We start from the raw sequence: 19,224 nt of genomic DNA on the forward strand, positions 1-19,224 counted from the left end.
TGTTCTGAACTTGGCATTAACAAGAAGTTGGGAGGCACTGCAAATCCTCTGGAGGACAAAGTTGGAATTCAAAATTATCTCAGTGAAATGATGAAATAGTTTCTAATAAAAACCTGTAAATCAATAGGGATATTCAGTTAGGCAGTGATAATCGCCTACACAAATACGGGATGGGAAACAACTGATTAAGCAACGGTCCTTCAGGAAAGAGTCTGTGAATATAGTGATAACAACCCGAACAAGAGTCAACAATGTCTTGCTGTTACACAAGGACAAACTTTACAGTGAGAACTATAAGCTAAAGGAAGTTTGCAAGTCATGTGACATAATCTTTTTGCTCTGCTTGGACACACTGGAGAACTATGAGTATGAACTAGTCTAGAGTACCTCATTGCATGATAAATGTGAGATTATGACAATAAACTTGTAAGGTGTGAAAGCCTTCTGTGAGTAACTGTTCTCTGCATTCATGGTGTGGTTCTGCAGCAAGAAAGGTTTATGTTAGGTTTAAGCTCCTGACAGAAGGGAATCTGAATCAGCTGAACTGTGTGTTTTGCTAATGTTGCAGAAGATATGTCTTTGGAGGCTTTCCCACCACATCTGTCAAGAATGATCTAATATATTAGAAAAAACCCATTCTTGAGACAGGGATGGACTAGTAACACTTGCAGTCCTGTTCACTCTTTTCTCTTGCTTGCTTCTTTCCACTAACTCCTCTGTTTTTATCACTTATAAACGGCTTGCCATCTGCTTCAAGACCCTCTACTTCCTGTCCCAGGTTTATTATTCTTGAAATTGCCATGGAGAGCCAAGAAGGCCAATGTCAGAGTTGGTCAGACCTCACTATTCTTTTACTTTCATTCATTAGTTTATTGAACCACATTGGTCCCAGCATTGATTTTTGAGGTACTTGTGCTGGCACCCCACCCACCTTCTGAGAAGGAATCATTTGTTCCAACCTGTTGTTTCCTGTCTTCCAAACTATTATTAATCCCTGAAAGGTCTCCTCTCTTACATTGTGCCACCTTAATTTGTCTTTGTTTCTGCTGCTGAAGGACCTCATTTAAAGTCTGTGTTTAGGTTTTCTTCTATTTTGAATGCATGCTGCATTATACCTACTGAATCACTGTTTTCTCACTATGTCCTTTAAATCTCTTTCTCTTGAATTATATAAATGATGTTGATTCTGCCCCAGCATGTTGCAGTTATTCATATGCTCACCTGTTCTAGTTTCTATTATATTTTATGCTAATTAGGAGGCAAATGAATTTTCTGGTGTGTTAATCAGACTCATTAGTCTGTAATTTCCAAAATTGCCTCTGTGGCTCCTTACTAAGCTTGGTCTGATATTTCTCTTTTGTCACTGTGCTGGAAAGTAATAAAACTTTCAGTAGGCAGAAGGGGACATACTTCTGTACTTTATCTTCCAGTTTCACAACTGAAATTCATTAAAACATTATGTGAGTATGATCCAGCCCTGGATAATATATTGTTAATTTCTTGGGGAGTATGATTTAAAATTTCCATTGTTGATTATCCTTCTCCTTAATCAAGTTCAAAGCCACCAAAAAATTGCTCCTTAAAACCTCTCGGAATCTGACTTCCGTTGATGTTGATGAAAGTAGTTAATTTCTTATAACTGTGTTACCTTTCTTAAGTATACTTCTTTTACTTTGGGTGTCATTTTGCCCAACTGCCTACTTTTTAATTTTTAAAAGAAAGGTGTATGTCATACCCTTATGGTTTGTCATCCCTCCTGTTTGACCCTTGATGACAGCCTTTGGGGAATAATTTCCAAAAAGTAAAAAATAAGCAGCCTAGAGACAAGAATATGGTTGCCTTTAATGGTGTCCTCTGAGTACCTATGGCATGAACTATTTTCTCTTTAAATGTATTCTTTGCTAAAAATGCAAAATCAATTAGTATTAGTTAATCAGAACCACGTAGTGTACTAACACTTGTTGGAGCACTATTTATTGGTATATTGCTACAATAAAGTAGGGTCCTAGGCTGCAGATAGGGCTTTAATCCATTTTAATACTGTTGTTCTTACTGCTTTTAATAATTCCAGCAAGAAAGGTGTGGGATTTCTGTCCTTCCAAAACCATGTAATTGTTTAAAAATATCTAAAAAAAATATTTAAAGAAACACGTGGAGTTATTAAAGCAGACCCAGATGAGGGCTATGGAAATGATCAGAGGGTTGGATCCCCTGGTCTGAAGACAGACTAAGTCAGTTGGGGTTGTCCAGCACGGAGAGGTCTGGAGAGCAAGGTCTGGAGAGACCTTGCTGGGGAGACTTTTCAGTACTTGATGGGACTTAAAAGAAAGAGAGAGAAACTTTTTTTATGAGGGCTCTGGCGACATGTCAAGGGATAAAGGTTTGAAACTGAAAGAGGGTAGATTTAAACTGGATATAAGGAAGAACATTTAAGTGAGCGTCTTTCACTGAAGCAGATTTCCCAGAGTAGTTCTGGACATCCCCTCCATGAAAGTGTTCAAGGTGAGGTTGGACAAGGCTTTGAGCAATGTGAACCACTAAAAGGTGCCCATCCCCATGTCAGGGAGTTTAGACTGGTTGATTTAAGGTCTTTTCTAATCCAAACCATTCTTAATTCTGTGACTTTATCTGGAGATTTTTCACCTCATTTCACCTCACCTCACCTCATGTTCACTTGAAAGTGCACATTCATAAAATGACCAAATATGAGTACATAAGTCATGACCTAGGAAAATGGGGACATGTATCATTCCAGATATCAATTACCTGTAATGAGTTTGGATCTCTTGATCAGAGTCTCTCAAAGACAATGAGTCCATCAGAAACTGATGCTATAATATGAGAGTTGCTTCAATGAAAGATCTTGTTGATAGAGTTTAACTTTCTAAAGTCATCAGTGATTTGGTCTCAGACCTGCTTTTCTCTTTCTGTTCCCCCTATATGACAGATGCCAGAAGGAAAAATAGCCATAATATATAAAAACATTTCACCTGAATTTTTTTCTCTCTAATTAAAGATAGTCCTAAGTGGTGCAGTGCAAATCTAAAAATTTTGGAGAGAAGTAGGAACACCTGTAGCTTGTAATAATATGAACAAAGGAGATTCAGGAAGATGTATAGCTCCATATATAGGGAGTGGCTTTCAGTCACTGCTCAGCTACTATACAGTGAAAATACCAGAAGGGGAAAATTCTGCATGTTAGAGCTTCTCCAAAAATAAAGTGAAGTATAAAAATATTTGTGAAGCAAAAACTCCAAAAAAAAAAAAAAAAAAAGAATTCGAATTGAGGATTAATTGCAGTTCCATGTCTAATTAATTCATTCCAAAATACTACAGAGCAATTGAAAAGATAACTGTCCTGTGACTGCTGACCTAACAACAGCTGAGAGCGTGATGGATTTAAAATGAAAGAACTAATGTGAAATTTCCATACTTTACTGGGGACAGGTTGTGACTCTGATGATTGTCTTGAATTGCAGATACTGATATCATCCCACCGATTTTTATTGCTTCATCAAAGCAAAACAAATGTAAACTCACAAAAGCTACCCACCTGAGCTAGTTTTCTGACTGTTTCATATCAAGGGAGTGGAAAAGCAGATAGACCATGCTATTTTATTTATCCTACTTATGTGGACTGGTTGGTCAAAAGGAGGATCAGCTTTATTAGGGTTAGAAAAATCTGAGGGATTTTTTCATTGCTTTGCCCAAAAGCGAATGTTGTGGTGCTTCAGTGCCCTACTGAACAAGTAGACAGCAAAGGATGAACAACTTTTAAGTTGTGACAGCAATTTTTTTTCAAAAAATTGAACCTATGAATGTCCTGTATCAAGTCTCATCTTGAGGAGTTTCTTCTTAGCTAGTTCTTTCCCTTTTCTTTAGCATTTTTTTTCCAATTTCTCCGTTGTTAGATACTATACACCCTTCAAAGTAATTTCTTCAGCAGATATATACTGATACATTATTAAAGATAAATATTTCAAGTGATGCAAAGGTCCCTCAACTTGTTTTGAACTGTATTTTTAATACCTAGGAAAGTTGGTGTTTCAAATCATCCCTGATCTTAGTACCCTAGGGCTTGAAAAACATCCCCAGTATTAATGAATATGATCTGAGTACAACATTTGTCAGAGAGAGCTGGGAAAGGGACCATGAAAAACGTATTACGTAGAGCAGAGCAAAATGGTTAGCCTTCTGATTATAAATCTAAAATATTAAAATAATGAATTCACAGAACCCTATTAGACATCAAAGCTTGTGTCTTATTGGGGTATGCTTTTAATTTATATGCCCTTTTTCAGGCCAAAAGCAAACCTGGTAAATTGAACAGTGAATTCCTAAACTGATTGAAAAAACCTGACTCTGGATCATTGCTGTCAATAGAAGGGAGAGTGTGCAAGCTGAACTCTACCCAAGTAGATGCCTGTGGTATATTTTAATAGCACATTTTCAAACCTTACAACCTTTAAATACAGAACTAAACTTTAAAGCAGCAACTTGGTAGCCGTTATGCTCTTTGCTCTTTTATTTCAGTTTTCTTTGTTTCAGAAGTCTGCAGCAGGGGCAGCTGTAGGAAGAGAATTTAAGTGCTTTCAGTTGGCAAGAGCAACAGTGTTAGAGCTAGTAAACATTATGTCTTTTTTCCCCTTTTTCCAAAGTAGCGAGGAATGCAGTGAAATGAATATGCAGGCAGCTCATAATCTCTACATTCCTCTAACCCAAATCTCAGTTTAGGAATATTTAAGCATTCTTCATTACATAGCCTTTTGATTTCAAAAGTGTGAAAATTTTGTTATATTCTGCCTAGAAACACATGAGGGTTTCAGAGATGACAGATAAATACAATGGGTAAAAAATGTTAAATGTCAGTAACGGGCACACAGGATGAGAGAGGGTGAGTGATTATGGTGCTAATGTGAGATATGGGAGACCTGCTTTCAATTCCCTTATCCACCACAGGCTGCCTCTCTGACCTTGAGCAAATTTGTTTCTCAGGTTTAAATTTACCAATGTCTTTAGGCACGTAACTCTCTCTGTTTAAACAAATACACTGCTGATGAAATGAGTGTTATCGATCGGTACATTTAGTTCACCAGGCTTCCATTTTTGTCAGCAGAATTGGGGGTCATGTTGCTCCATTATCTTGGAGTTCTGTTGGGAACATAAATAGCTTACTAGGCTCTTGGGATGCTGATTTTTCAGCTCTAGGAAGCTTCAGAATATCTCATGATTATGCCCCTGTGTGAATTCATGTAGAGTTCCTTTCTGCTATTGTATTTAGTTCTGATCAACCCATCTCAAAAAAGCCTGTAGCAAACCCAAAGAAGGGCTGTGGAAATGATCAAAGGTATGTAATACTTTCTGTACATGGAGAGGTTGAATAGACTAACACTCTTCATCCTGAACCAGAGGTGTCTGAATGGGGATGTGATGGCAAGCAATGCAGTTGTGAAAAGGGAGCAATTACTGAGTTTCTCACTACATAATTGCCATAGACTTAGTTTTTTACCTAACATACAATTAAACTGCAGGACCCTTTTCCAAGGGGATTATGGGTGAGAAAAGTTAGATGGTTGTAAAATACATAATAGAAAAATTTCTGGATGAAACATCTATTCTGGATTATGGAACACAAAGAAATGACCTTGAGTTTCAGAAATTCTGTAGGCTCAGGCTGCAGAAAGCTGTGAGGAACTGCTGCTTCCTGTTTATCCTAATATATTTTGGACACTTTTGATACTGACCACATCAGAGAGCATTCCAAGATGGGTGCACCTTTCATCTTTCCTGACAGAGATATTCTTATGTTCTTACTTTCCAAAAGGAAACAAATACAGAAATACAGACAAATATATTCTTCTTTGCGCTTTGTTGGGTTTCATTGATTCAATGACAGATGCTAGGCATGCCCTTTGCTGAGAGAGCTGAAGGGATAGAGAGGAAAATATATTTTTACATTTATATTTCATCTTCTTTCCCTGGAATGAGGAGGAAGGGAAGAGCAGGTTCTCCCTTTGAAGAGCATGTTCTCCTTCAGTGACTGAATGTTTAGTATTAAGAGAAGGTCAAACATGCTGACAACCATCTTAGCAATGGACCAGAGAATCAGCTGTGACAACCTTCCACCACACACCATCTTTGCTTTAGCAAGAGACTAAACTACTACTTTCGCATGATGGCCTTCATCCTTCCCTTACCCTTGCCCACTTATGTCTGGTTGATAATAGAAAGCAAATCCTATTCATCTGTGGCTCTTGGTTGTGGGTAAAACCTGAGAAGTCATCAAGACATCCCTAATTTTCCTACACAAACCAGTTGGTATCACAATCACAGCAGAGAAGAAGGGAAGTTAGTAATTTTGGAGACACTCAGTAGTAAAGGGAGGCATGATTTATTCTAGCCTTGAGTGTTTTGAGTGTTTTGCTCCTGAGGCAGACTGTGGACTTCTGGGGAAAGGTGGGACACAACTTGAATATATAGATCTTCATGGCAATGAACAGCAGCACTGGTAGCTACCAGGCATCGATCTCCTTCCATGAGAGGAGGAAAGTGTTTTCTGATTTCCCCCCACTCCCAGCACTCTTCCTTGCCAAAACTCTCTTTGTAGCAAGGCATCCTTCTAGGTGCACTGATGGACATGTATCTCTGCCTCTGAGGTTTGAGAACATTACTTACCAAGTGGTAATAGGGCATACCCAGCAGCAAATCCTGTCACTTTCCTCCAGTACGATTGCAATACAGCTTTCAGGCTTGCCACAGCCCCAACAATCCTGGGAGTGAGGAAGTGAGATGAGACAGTTTACTTGCAAAACAGAAAGCTGTATCGCTGGCAATGAACTGAGGAATAAACACAAGACTTTACACAAATGTAGCACTTGCTCTTTTCGAATTACAGCCGTTGTATTTTTACTACAGATGAAAAACAAACAAGCTGCTCTGTCTTGTCTCTCCCAGCTTGCTTAGAGAATCAGCTTAGCTTGGCTGTATGTAGATAAAGTTTTTTCAAGAGATCAGCATTTCCTTTTAACCTTTTGAACTGTAAGTCTCCATAGGATCCTGATGTTTTCATCAATTATATATTTTCATTTTGTGCTGGTAATCAATAGCACTTTAGAACACTAATGTAATACTTTAGCTTTGTCTTAGTCTAGTAAATGAATAATAACTAAATAATGCATTTCAAACAAGAGAGAAATGAATATTCTCCCTCCAGTGCACAAAGAAACACGGAAAAAGAAATCTCTGAACAATAGGACATTGATTTTTGTGCCTCCAAACTTTCCAGCTGCAGGCAGAAAAAAACAAGAATAGAGTTTTAGTGCTGTGTCTTACTCCTGAAGTTACATTGGGCATGAAATTTCAAGATGTATCTCCTTTTCTGAGCATTACAACTGGGTAAAGGTTTGATGCAAACCATGATAATACTAAGAATTCACTGAGTAATAGGACCCTTTGGAAAGCAAAAGGAAATGTTTGCAGTCCAGCTTTGTTGGCAGAGGCCTTAAAACTCTACGTGTTCTCAACAGACAAAGCCTCCAAACAATTGATATCTGGAAAACAAGACTATATCTGTATGAGCAGGCCAGAGATGGCCAGGGAATAGCCTCAGGCTCTGGTTTGGAATCGTATATGCTGTTACATTGTTAGCACAGGTTTTGTCAGAATTTTGGCTGGTGCTAAGGAGTGTTCTCCCAAGTGACGCTGGAGTGTTCATAGGTTGGGAGTTAGTGCTCTTGGCAAAGACCTCATACATGAATTCCCTGTTTTGGGTACGAGAACTTGGCTGTGCAGATCGGAACTGTGCCGTGTCAGCTGGCATTGAAGCCAAGGAGCAGTCTCTCATTTCATTTGCTAATGGAGACATGGCCAATGGGTATTAGCAGTGTTTGATAGCCCTGCTACCAGCTGAAGAAAGAGCATCTCATGTCTAAAGGGTTTGACTGGGACTGGACAGATTCAGTTCTTATGCATGGCACAGATTTTCAGCCTATCTTGAGGTCACTTAGACCCTCTGTGTTTCTTGTTTCACCTATAAAATTGAGATAACAGAACTCTTTTAAGTACTGTGACAATGTTATGTGGAAATATAGATGGATTGTAACACATTTAATAGAGCAATTGTCTCTTACTAGAAGTGTCTAGGATAATGGGGAATTCATTTGACTGAGAAAAGTTTCCAGTTCTCTCTCTTTCCCTCACTGTTTATTTCTCCCTATCAAACTGTTTAGCTCAAACACTGAAGACACTGGAGGCTCTGGAATCTGGCTGGGTTATTTTTGTCTTCTGTGAATTCAGCCCACCAGTGCTTGTGAGGGCTGAACCCCTGTTTGGAGTTTGTCAAAATACATGTTGAACCTGAAATCTTTTGAAGGCAACCAGCATATGGCATTTTGTAAGTAAAGTTTGTGTCACTGGAACACAACTGTTAGTGATATTAGGTGATCCAGCACTGCACAATTATAATGAGAATAATAACAAAAGAAGAGAATAGTTAAAAAGTTTTAAATATGCACAAAAGATGATACAGGTTATTTTTCACCCTGATTCAGGACAGTGCTTAAACTTACCTTAGTGTTAAGCACACCTAAACACCTTCCTCAAATAAATGCTCTTATGATCTGATTTTGGCAGGAGTAATGCATGGTGCTAGACAGCTATTACGTCTAGAATGAGATCTAAACCAAAATTATTCATTTGAACAAGTTTCTCTCATGAAATTGATTGTCTACCTGATGATAGCACTGCTGGAGTTTCCCTTTCCTTGAGTTAAACATACTGCTCTTTATCAGTCTTGTGGTTCCTTTTGTCCTGTTTGTTTTCTCAAGAAGCAAGCCCTAAGGTTTTTCTTGAGCATTCCCAAATATATACGAGTGTATTTATGTGCAAATCAGTGTAAGCTTGCAGGTGCAAGTTTAGGCATGTTGCATTTTCTCATTTAGGCATGTTGTATTTCTCATTGAGGCAGTGATGCATTTGAATAAAATGCCTCTGTCTTATTCTAAACTGACTCTTACATGACTGCATTTGTTAGCATGATGACAGTCATATCTGCTGAACATGGACACTTTATTACACAACAATGTTTAACTTACTTATTGCAGCGGCCTGCCATGTGTTCCTGCTCTCAGCCAAGTTAAACTTTCCTGTAATAATGGAATGAACAAAGAACCTGCACTTGGGATACACTTACAAACATTAATATACATCTGAGAACTTTTGGCTTGATTCCTTATCATAGGACAAGAGGTCTCCATGTTATTTGTGCTTTACTTGGAAATGCTTTTTCTGATGATTTTGTGGGATTTCATTATTCTTTTACATTTCAAATTATTTTTTATGTTTTGCAAAATTATCTACTTCTGAAAATGCAAATGAAGAAACTTCTGTCTCTCTCAAGATATAGTAAAACTGAAGAGTTAAAATGATTTTCTAAAATCTGGGTTTTTTTTTAAATCAAGAAGGTTAAAATGGCTGAAGCTTTAAGAATGGAGATTGTCTTCTCTGTTTACATGCCCTAAAATTTCTAAGATCTAGACAAACCCTTTTTTTTTTTTTTTTAATGCTCAAACAGTTAGGACATGGAGTAGCATATTTAATTTGGCTAAAAGTCCTTTCTTTCCTTCCAGCTTCTTACACATATCTCAGGTCTGTCAGTGTAATGGACATAATACTGTAACAAGTCTTTCTCAAGGCTGCCCTTTAGCTTAAGACAGTCCTCGGCTGCCGGAGAGCTTTCTACCCCAAAAGATTTATCTGTTCCTTCTATCACCTCAGACCTGCATGCCAGCACAGGTGGGAATTGAAGAAGTTTTCAGACGTTCCTGTTAAACTTTCTGTGCAAAACCCATTAAGATTTCTGTGCAGATGAGGGTAGAGAGGGGACCTGTTGAAGTAGGTATGCTTCTTTTAATCTTGTCTGCAATACAATCAGATTTTTCTATTGATCTTTGATCTGAAGTACAAAACGTTCCTTAAGCCACGGGAATTCAATGTATCTATTGAATGATCTGTCTATCTAGCAAGAGTAGAGTCAATTTTTAGAAATACATGTTCGCTTACTGTATCATTTTAATAATATTACATGAGTATCTGACATATATCTTTGGTTTTCAGAAGTCTGCAGAAAATTTTGTCTTCACAGGTGTATGTACAGTGCAGTTACTTTTTTACTCTGGAGTTAAATTTTATCCTCAACACTTCTATGATCTCAGTTCATCCTACTGATGTTACTGAGAGTCTTTAACTTCAGTGGGAGTTTGATCAGGCCCTAAAGAAAGTTGGCATCAGCCACAAAAGCCAACAAAGGACCATGTCTAAGGAGAAATTCAATCAAAATATCCCTCTTCATGAATCCAAAAAGGCAAATTGGAAATACTTGAAGAAACTGGCTAAAATGATGTAATTAAATATATAATATCTCAGGCAACAATTTATACACTTCTAGGTTATTTTATTTCCTTTATTTATTTTTTTGTACAATGGAACTTAGCAAGGGTGATGCACCCCTGTAATTATAAGTGAATAACATTTTTATTGTAGGTTATAACAGAAATTTTTCTACTAATGAAACTCTCGTGAGTCACAAAGCCAGAAGAAGTAGAACCTTCTAAAATTTCTTCTCCTCCATCTGATTTGAAAGTTCCCAGAAGACTGAAAAATAACTCCCCAATATGCTCCAGGGCCCAGCTTTCCTGGTTCTACACAGACATTTCCACCCAGGGTACTCTCTGAAGAGTTTTCAAACAATTGTTTGTGGCCATATTCACCTGCATGTTTAAGAATATTTTGCCTTGTGGGCAACATGGGTACAACTAAAGAGACTTTGGATTTCACCACTCTGTAAACTTCCAGCACCATCCCAGAAGGTCTCTTGGGCTCAGATCTCTTTGTTCTCCCTCATGACACACTCTGACATGTATAGCATACTCACCACACCATGAAACCTCTCTTGGGGCAAACCATAATGTAGCCATCCTATCATTTCAGACATTTTGACCTGAAGAAGTGAATCCCAAAATATACCCACAATATACCATTGGCGTGCACCCTCTGGGGCTCATGGAAGGGCTCTGAGGAGATCAAGGAAAATTACTATATTTGTGTGTTAAGAGTGCAGTCAACCTGCTCCAGCAGCAGCTGGATGTGGAAAGCATAGATAGGAAAGCATGGGATGCTTAGATAGGAAAGCATAGGATGTGGAAAGCATAGATAACTAATAGGCTGCACTTTGCCTAGAGGCCAGACGTCATTGTCTCAACTGGACTTCAAGTTTACCAGATGGTGATCAACAGGCACAACTGACTGATTGCATGAATTTTTGATTTATTTTTCATGATAATAAGGCAGTTAAATTTTTAGAGCTTGCTGAAATGTATGCTTCTTTAGCAAGTTGAAGGTTGATGTAAATGATGACTAGGAAGCAGTTTTTTTCTTCTTGGTGGTTTTCAAATTCTTTTCTGTGTAAACAGGAGCTGATTTTTCCTATATTCATGAGCAGAAAGTAACAGTGAAGTCATTGTTTAAGAGCTGCAAATTTACAGCAACAGCAGTGCAAATGCTGTATGACATTCTGGCTACTGAAATGTAGAGGCCTTTTTTGACAACCAAGATGTCTCCCATTGGTGCTTGATTAATTATTTACATCAGTTTGGGGTTGAAATATAGTAATTCAGTTACTTATTCATAGCAGGGGGAGGAGGTGGGGTGGGAAGAAAAGACAAAAAACTCCTACAGGGAATAGAACAATATTTTAATAAAATAATTTGAAAAAATATTTCCTTAATTTTCAGTGAACATTGACATTCATAGAATCCCTCAGTAAGGGCATAGGAACTGTTTGAGAAGGAAATATAGATAAATAGCTGACTTGATATTTCAGAGTGTGTCCTTGCCTGTTGTTAGTTTTGAGTAGAAGGGGATTAAATGGAGAAACCGAGTATTGTTCTGGGAGGGGCAGAGAGCAAAAAACGGTAGAACATTGTAATGTCTCAGCAGTAATTGCTTGAGATCAGTTATATCAGCAGTAATGTGGAATAGTTTGCATCCTGTTATTGCTTGTGTAGGAAAGAAGAGCTATTCTTCAAAGATATGAGAGCACCATCTGTGGCAATAATGTGGGAACAAAACTTGTGAGAAGACATCATGTTTCCGTCTGTTTTCAGAGAGCCTTAAACAATCCACCAAATCCACCAGCAAGCCTTCTGCTGTGTGAACTTGTGAAGTGGTTGAGAAAGTTTTACGGCTTCTGCCTCTGAACTTATGCATGCAAGTCCAGAACGACTGTCTGTCAAGAGCAGCTGCCTCTGCACACGGATGTGCCTGCACTGGAGGGCACAGGCAGCATCAAAGGTCTGCTGCGGCAGCCGGCTTTCATGTTGGTCATGTACAAGATCCTGTATGTGCTGAAGCAGGGAGCAAATCCAATTCTTTGTCAAACTCTTCCATTTCCGAATGTTGGCTTCAGGGTGTTTTAGATATTTTAGGGTGTTCAGAGATTGTAAAGAATAAAATGTGATAGTACCAAGTTATCTTCTTGTGGTACCTTTATCTATTTTTGTGTCAGTAAGTTGTCTTGCGGCACTTGTGAATTTTTTTTCCCAAAAAATCATACTTTCTCCAGTCTGTCTAACTGGGTAATTTAACACCAACCTGTGTTTGCAGTTATTTTTTGTGCTCACTTTGCTGTCTCCCTCACTGTGATGTTGGCTTTCGGGGAATCTCACAAAGGAATACCTTTTTTAGGGACCAAGTTTGGCAGCAGAGCCAAAGAGCAGCAGAGACTAACTGTTGAATGGCAAGGCCATTTATCCCTGATGTTCATTAGTCTGGCAATTATACATTATTTTGGTAATGTGGTGGCAAGTCATTGCTTGATAAATGAATAAAAATGAAATAGGTTTTTTTTTCCTCATGGAAATGAACTCAGAATTCAACAGACCCTGAAGTCCAGTGCTTTTGGCCGACCCTGGGATTTGCCTGCAGCCTGGCTGAACATCTATCAAGTGTAACAGGACTTTGGAGCAGACTGTGGGCAATTTCTGGAATAAATCTTTTAAAAAAGCCCATTATTTTTTCAGTAATCTTTGCTGATACATCATACTGTAGCTAGGCACTCCTTTAAATTAGTACCTGTGAGCCAGGGAGTGAAATCCTCCTTGAAGAAGTTAGTTTGTCATCTTGGAGAGCATTGCCCCAACCCAGTATCCAGGAGGGGTACAGTGTGAGTTCCAGCACAGTAGTTCTGCATCAGCAGGAGATTTCTCTCATGAAAGGGAAGTCCTCGGGAGAGAAAAGGAGAAAGGATTTGAATCCTAAATCACCTGTGTATCCTTGGGAGACTGGTGTGAGAAGCTTGCTGTGTTCTCCTGTGGGGCAGACTTAGAGAAGCTATCCCAGCCATTGTTTGCAGCACATTTTCGGCAGCATGCTTTGACCAGGCATCAGAACAGGGCTTCTCTGGTTTGCAGAACTGGGGGTGTGAAATAAAATTTCATTTTTGTTTTATTAAAAACTATATATCTGTGGTTTTCACTTACAAAACTCACTGACAATGAACAGTTCTGAATGGAAGGTGTGCATGTTTTATCTAGTAAATCCAAAGAGAAGTTTTAAAAAAAATGTAGTTTCAAGTGAATGAGAAGAAGAATAAATGGTAATATTGTGGTCTTGTAAAGGGAAGAGTGTGTGAAACATTATACAGGGCTTATGCCATTTTGTCTTCCTTTTTCAGGATGTATGTGGGGAAAAAAAGCCTGAGCAAAAGAATACTTAGAAACAAAGAGAAACTTACATGAAATAACCTTCCAGACTAATGGGAATGGACCTCTTGTGATTTTAAATGTATTCCAGTACTATTCTAACACACACAAAGGATGAAGGAAACTACTTACAAATTGAGAGAGTGTCAAATTTGCAAATCAAGACAGAATAATTCATCCTAAGAGAAAATTTATACCGACTAAGCTGTCTGAGGCTTTGGAGATCAGCTTTTGGCATGTGTTTCTCTACAGCTTGCATGGTGGACCACAACATGCTATATAGATGATTCATGGGCTGGAGACTTTCTGCACATGCGGGGTCCAAGGTGGGTTGGCTCAGCTACAGAACAATTTTTAAGATTCCTTTGCACCTTATGTCTTTGGCTTCTTTTCTGTGGTTTCTAACTCCTACTTCTCAATAGCTGAACAAGATATTAACAGGATAAATTACTCACTCATGGCATGTAAGCAAATTGCAGGAGAGATGTGACTTATGAAAACAGTTGTGTCTCTTAGATGCCTAGGCTCCAGCTATAATGCTGGTAAAGATGACAGTAACAATATTAATAATGAGAATCTGTCGCCATTAAGTAGACTGCAACCATGTCTTTATTTACTTTCAAAGCTGTGCTTTGCCAGTACTGCCTGTTCTCTCTCTTCCCTGTAAAAAAATTTAGGGGGTGGAAGAGGGGAGAGGGGGGAAGAAAAAAGTTAAAGCCAGAAAATGCAGAGAGGATTCTGGCCAAGATGAACATAGAGAGGCAAGTAGTGTTGTGACTCTTTCCTGTTGTCAAGAGTTCAAGTGAACACTAAGAAACTTTCAAAAAATATTATTTTCAATTTAAAAAATATTTTAAATTAATGAAAATAATTTAAATAGTTCATATAACTTTGCAGAAAGACTTTGGTAACTCTTTGGATTAGTGGCATTAAAAATCAGATGGAAAAATAACATTATCCCTTTATACCAGTAAAAGCAGTGACTGAACTTTTAAAAGCTTGCTGCCATTAAAGTCTGCAGTGTTTGAAATATATAATAAGCTTATGATGATAATTCTCCATCCACTGCAGCTCTTTCTTTTTTTAATCCATTTTTGCTTTCCCTGACTGTTTGACCTTCCGAATGATGCTAAAATTTATGGGAAGGTCAAAAAGTCACAGGGGCCCATATGAGACAAAGTAAGATGAATATAGGATATCTAGGCAACATCAATGATTTCTAAAGGCTACTTCATACTAAGTAAAACACACCAGGGCTGTTTATAAGAAGAGTAGATGGAAGTTTGTTTTATAAATATTAAAGGTGCTTTTTATATTCTTATGGGGAAAAACTTTGTTTGCAAGCTTCACATTCCAGGACCTGAAACCAAATGCCAAGACTTTTCAGATCTGCCAAGTTCAAAATCTAAGATTTCAGGTCCACTTGCCAGATCACATTTTCCATTTGGCAGCAGCATTCTCTCCAGCCCTGCCAGTAGCTGGCCCCTGAGATGCCTCCTTATGAGGTGTGGGATTTAATTTAAATTTTTGGTTTTTTCAAACATTATTGTTCTGTGAACATGAAAGTCCAGAATTTCAAGATAAACCCAGGCTAAGCAGAACCCATTCTTTCCTGCTGAAATGTCTCCAAGAGACAGCCTGATTTGAGAAAACCTTGGAAATGATATCTGACTTAGCCAAGGGAGTTTATTTGTTACCTGCAGTGATATTTCTTCGTGAATACACATTTGTCAGGGGAATCCTGTTTCTTTACTTAGTGCAGAATTTTTTTATTAGTTTTCTAACTGTGCATGCTTAATTCCCCTTTCTGTTAATGAGAGTTTAATGTGCTCTTTGAAATGAAGAAAAAAATTTCTATGCAACTGATAAAACAGAGCTTAAAGAGGTAGGGTGACAGCACTTGAGAAGGAGGAAAACAGCTTCCTGGCTGTGAGTTTAATGCTTTTCTGCAACAGGAGTCAAACTGTAGAAAATTGGTGATGGTATGGGTTGTTTTTTTTTTTTTTTTTCTTTTGGCTTTTTTTTTCTATGAAAACAGTACTTGAAAGGGAGAGAAAATAGGGGTGGAGTGGTAAAAGAACCATGAATTTTAACTACTTGCAGTGTGTGAGCCATGGAGTGATTCCCTAAAATAAATAAAGTTAAACTATTCGAAACAGGGTAATGGGAAAAGTGGGCTGCATAAATTTACAGACACTTTGTCAGAGCTCATCCCATTTCTGTGTCATGTTTTCATTTTGATGAAAAATCAAATCTGACCTTTCAGGCCAGACCTGGATAATTTAAATGTTTTTCCTTGTTGTGATGCCCTCTAGAAGTCCGTTCATTCAAACTTCAAGGAAATTTTGTGGCAACAAATCACGATGACGTACTTACTCTTGCAATTCCCCTTGTCCACCCTTAGAGAAGATCCATGACTTAGCATATGAAGTGGATTACCTTTCACCCCAATTAATGTTTTTATAATGAGTACCAAAGGAAGTAATAATGTTTTGCCACTTATTATCAAGTGTTACTGGGGCAATCTCTGAAACTCAAGACTCAGGTCATTGACAGCACTGACATGATGGCAATCACGTTGCTGAGGTTTAAGCCTTGCTACAGTGATGAATAAATTGGTCAATTTAATTTCCAGTACTATCAGTTTGAAGCTTTGAGTAACAAAATGAGATAGATACAAATGTCCAGGGGTTTTGAAGATTTGGCAGGGGTTAGACTTGTAATTCCATCCACTTCTGAATCTATTCAAATGTTAATTAAAAGAGAAACAATGAAGTAATAAAATAAGGAATTATAGTTGTGTTTTGTCTGGGAACTAGAACTACACAGTTTTAACTACAGTGATAAACTTTTTTTATACTATGTATGATAAGACATGATATTTTACAATAAATTATACATTGCAACTTGTCAGGAAGTGAATTGCATTGCACAGCCTTTTGACTGGCAAAATTCAGTTGCATTGGTTTTAAAGAATGAAAACCATCTGAGATGTTTTTGAATAGACTGATCCTACTCCACTTTCACTATCTTTTAAAACAGTGTAGTAATGCTTAAAAGTACTTTAGAATGCCAGACAAAGAAGGAAAGGGAGTTGATAGCTGCCTGACAGAAATAATGTTTCTAGGTTTTTCCTTGGATTTCTCATAAAGGGAAAATGAGGCTGTTCCTGTGTTTTAACCAAAAGAAGAAACGACTTGCATAGAACTTTAGCAAGGGGCCACACTGGCTTACCAATAAACTTTTTTCATTTGAGTTATAGTGGCTGATAGCACTGCATGACCATGCACATGCCATTTATATGAAGAATTCTCTTTTTACAATGCATTTTTCTTTCTCTTTCCTTATTGAAATTATAAAAAAAGTTATTTATACAGCCAGTTCCACCCTACCTCAGGATAGCTTTCTACAAGACCTAAATATAGATGAAGAGCAGACAAACAACTGTCTATGTATGTGTGTGTTTTGTGACTTTTTTCCCATTATCTTGGGTAATAATGCCATTTAATACTGTCCATTCATTCCTCAACCCTGTCTTTACATGAGAGAAGTAATTTACCCCTTCTCCATTGAAAAATCTTCATGAATCTCTTTTTCTCAGGATGGTTGAGCAAATATCTCTTGAATGTCCTCCCATACCTATGTGAGAGTTGGATAAAACTGGAAAACCTGGGGGGGGGGGGTGTGGATATTGAGTCACATTAATTGACAGAAAGGTGTCTTTGGGAGAGGAAAGACTTCCCACCGGTTCCTGTGCGAATGACTGTTCTTAATTATTAGCTGGGAAGTGCTTGCCTGGCATTTGGGATCCTGGTGAGCACTGCAGCTGCCTTTGACTGCCCTCTCTGGTATGGGTGAGACCCCAGCTGCAGCAAAAGGCTTTCCTGCCACACAGAGATTCCCATGGATGAGACTGGAGCCACAGTGTTCCTCAAATGTTTGGTGCACTTGTGATATGCCAGGACTGACAATGTGAGCCCTCATTTGTCTCATCTAGCTGGCTAAGAATGGATACAGATTTTAGTCTCCATGTTTCAGTTTCCTTCCATATAAAAAGTAACACTTTGTCTCTCAATATTTTCACGCATTTTTAATTACTTAACTTCAGAAATATTTTTGCATTGATAATGTTAGACAGAAAGATTGAGTAAATGCAAATCACTGTTGTTACAAAATGTCTCATCTTGAAGAGGTTATTTCAAGGATAACAGCTGTAAAGTTTCAATATCTGTTAAAAACCAGTTATTTGTTTACACTAATGTGCTGTTCTAATGCATAAACAATCACAAGGAGAAGAGTGGTATTCTCCATTGCTGCATGTGAAAGTGTGACACACCCCTTCTTTAGTGTGTGTCTTTGTGTGCGTCTGTGTCAGAGCTAGGCTTTGAGGTGTTGGTCACCTTTGTGCTCAGACATCTGGAAGTTCATACACATTGATCTTTCCAGAGCAGGGAGGGTGGCATGGCTGCATGTTCCTGTGAGCAAAACCAGAGGAAACTGAGTCAGGATAATTTTAGGAAACATTACTTTTGACACTGGCATTTTAAAGCCTCAGCTTCCACAGATACACAGTGCATCTGAAGCACAGTGGGCAAATTTCCGTTCCTTTCTGTCCTGCATAATGAACAACTTGGGCTCAGTTTTTCAGTTCTCTAACAGTTTTTCAGGTCGCTGAAATCCATCCTTCACAGACCTGCTTCCTACCTGTGCTCATATCAGAAAAGTTGCCGGAGCAGCTGGGGGATGAATTATCTATTTATTTATTCATTACAAATGCTTCTTTGACCTGCTGAAATCGGGTGAGCTGGAAAAGCCTTTCTTGTCACTCATGTTACCTCTTATCCTCCGCAGGAGTCGCAACGGATTTAAAGGTCATTTGAAATGCAGCCTTTTGCTCTTTGACAGCCCTTTCAATATTAGCCTCCAGTTCTGTTTTACAAAGTCATCATTATTAACTGCGTTTGTGGCTACTGCTATTTTCCTGGGATTGCAGAGAAAAGTGAGATACTAATTGCAATGAGCTAATTTGGCAATACCATGCAAACTTCCTTAAGGCATTAGTTAAGAATATACTTTCCTTTACACAAAGAGAATTTAAAAGTGGGAACAGACTGCAAATGCAGCAGAAGGTATGCTTTTGTACTCCTATACTTAAGAGTAGATGGTATAATTAGCTTACAATGGTAGTTGAATGTATCTCTCAGAATGAGAACATACAGAATTAAACAGTAGCTTTAGCCTAATGATAATCGGTGATAATGATGATAATAATAACAGTACTTAGAACTTTAATGCAGAGATTTGCATCTTGAAAGTGCTATGCTAAACATTGACTTAATTACTGTCACCTCTTCGGGGAAGGTAGGTATTATTGCCCTGACTTAATAGACAGGGAAATAGAGATATAAGAGAATGAAATGACTTGCCAAGGGCTCTGCAAGAGCCTGTAAAGGGATTCAAACTTTAC

This window comes from Motacilla alba, chromosome 3, assembly GCF_015832195.1.
Source record: "Motacilla alba alba isolate MOTALB_02 chromosome 3, Motacilla_alba_V1.0_pri, whole genome shotgun sequence".
Taxonomy (NCBI): Eukaryota; Metazoa; Chordata; class Aves; order Passeriformes; family Motacillidae; genus Motacilla; species Motacilla alba.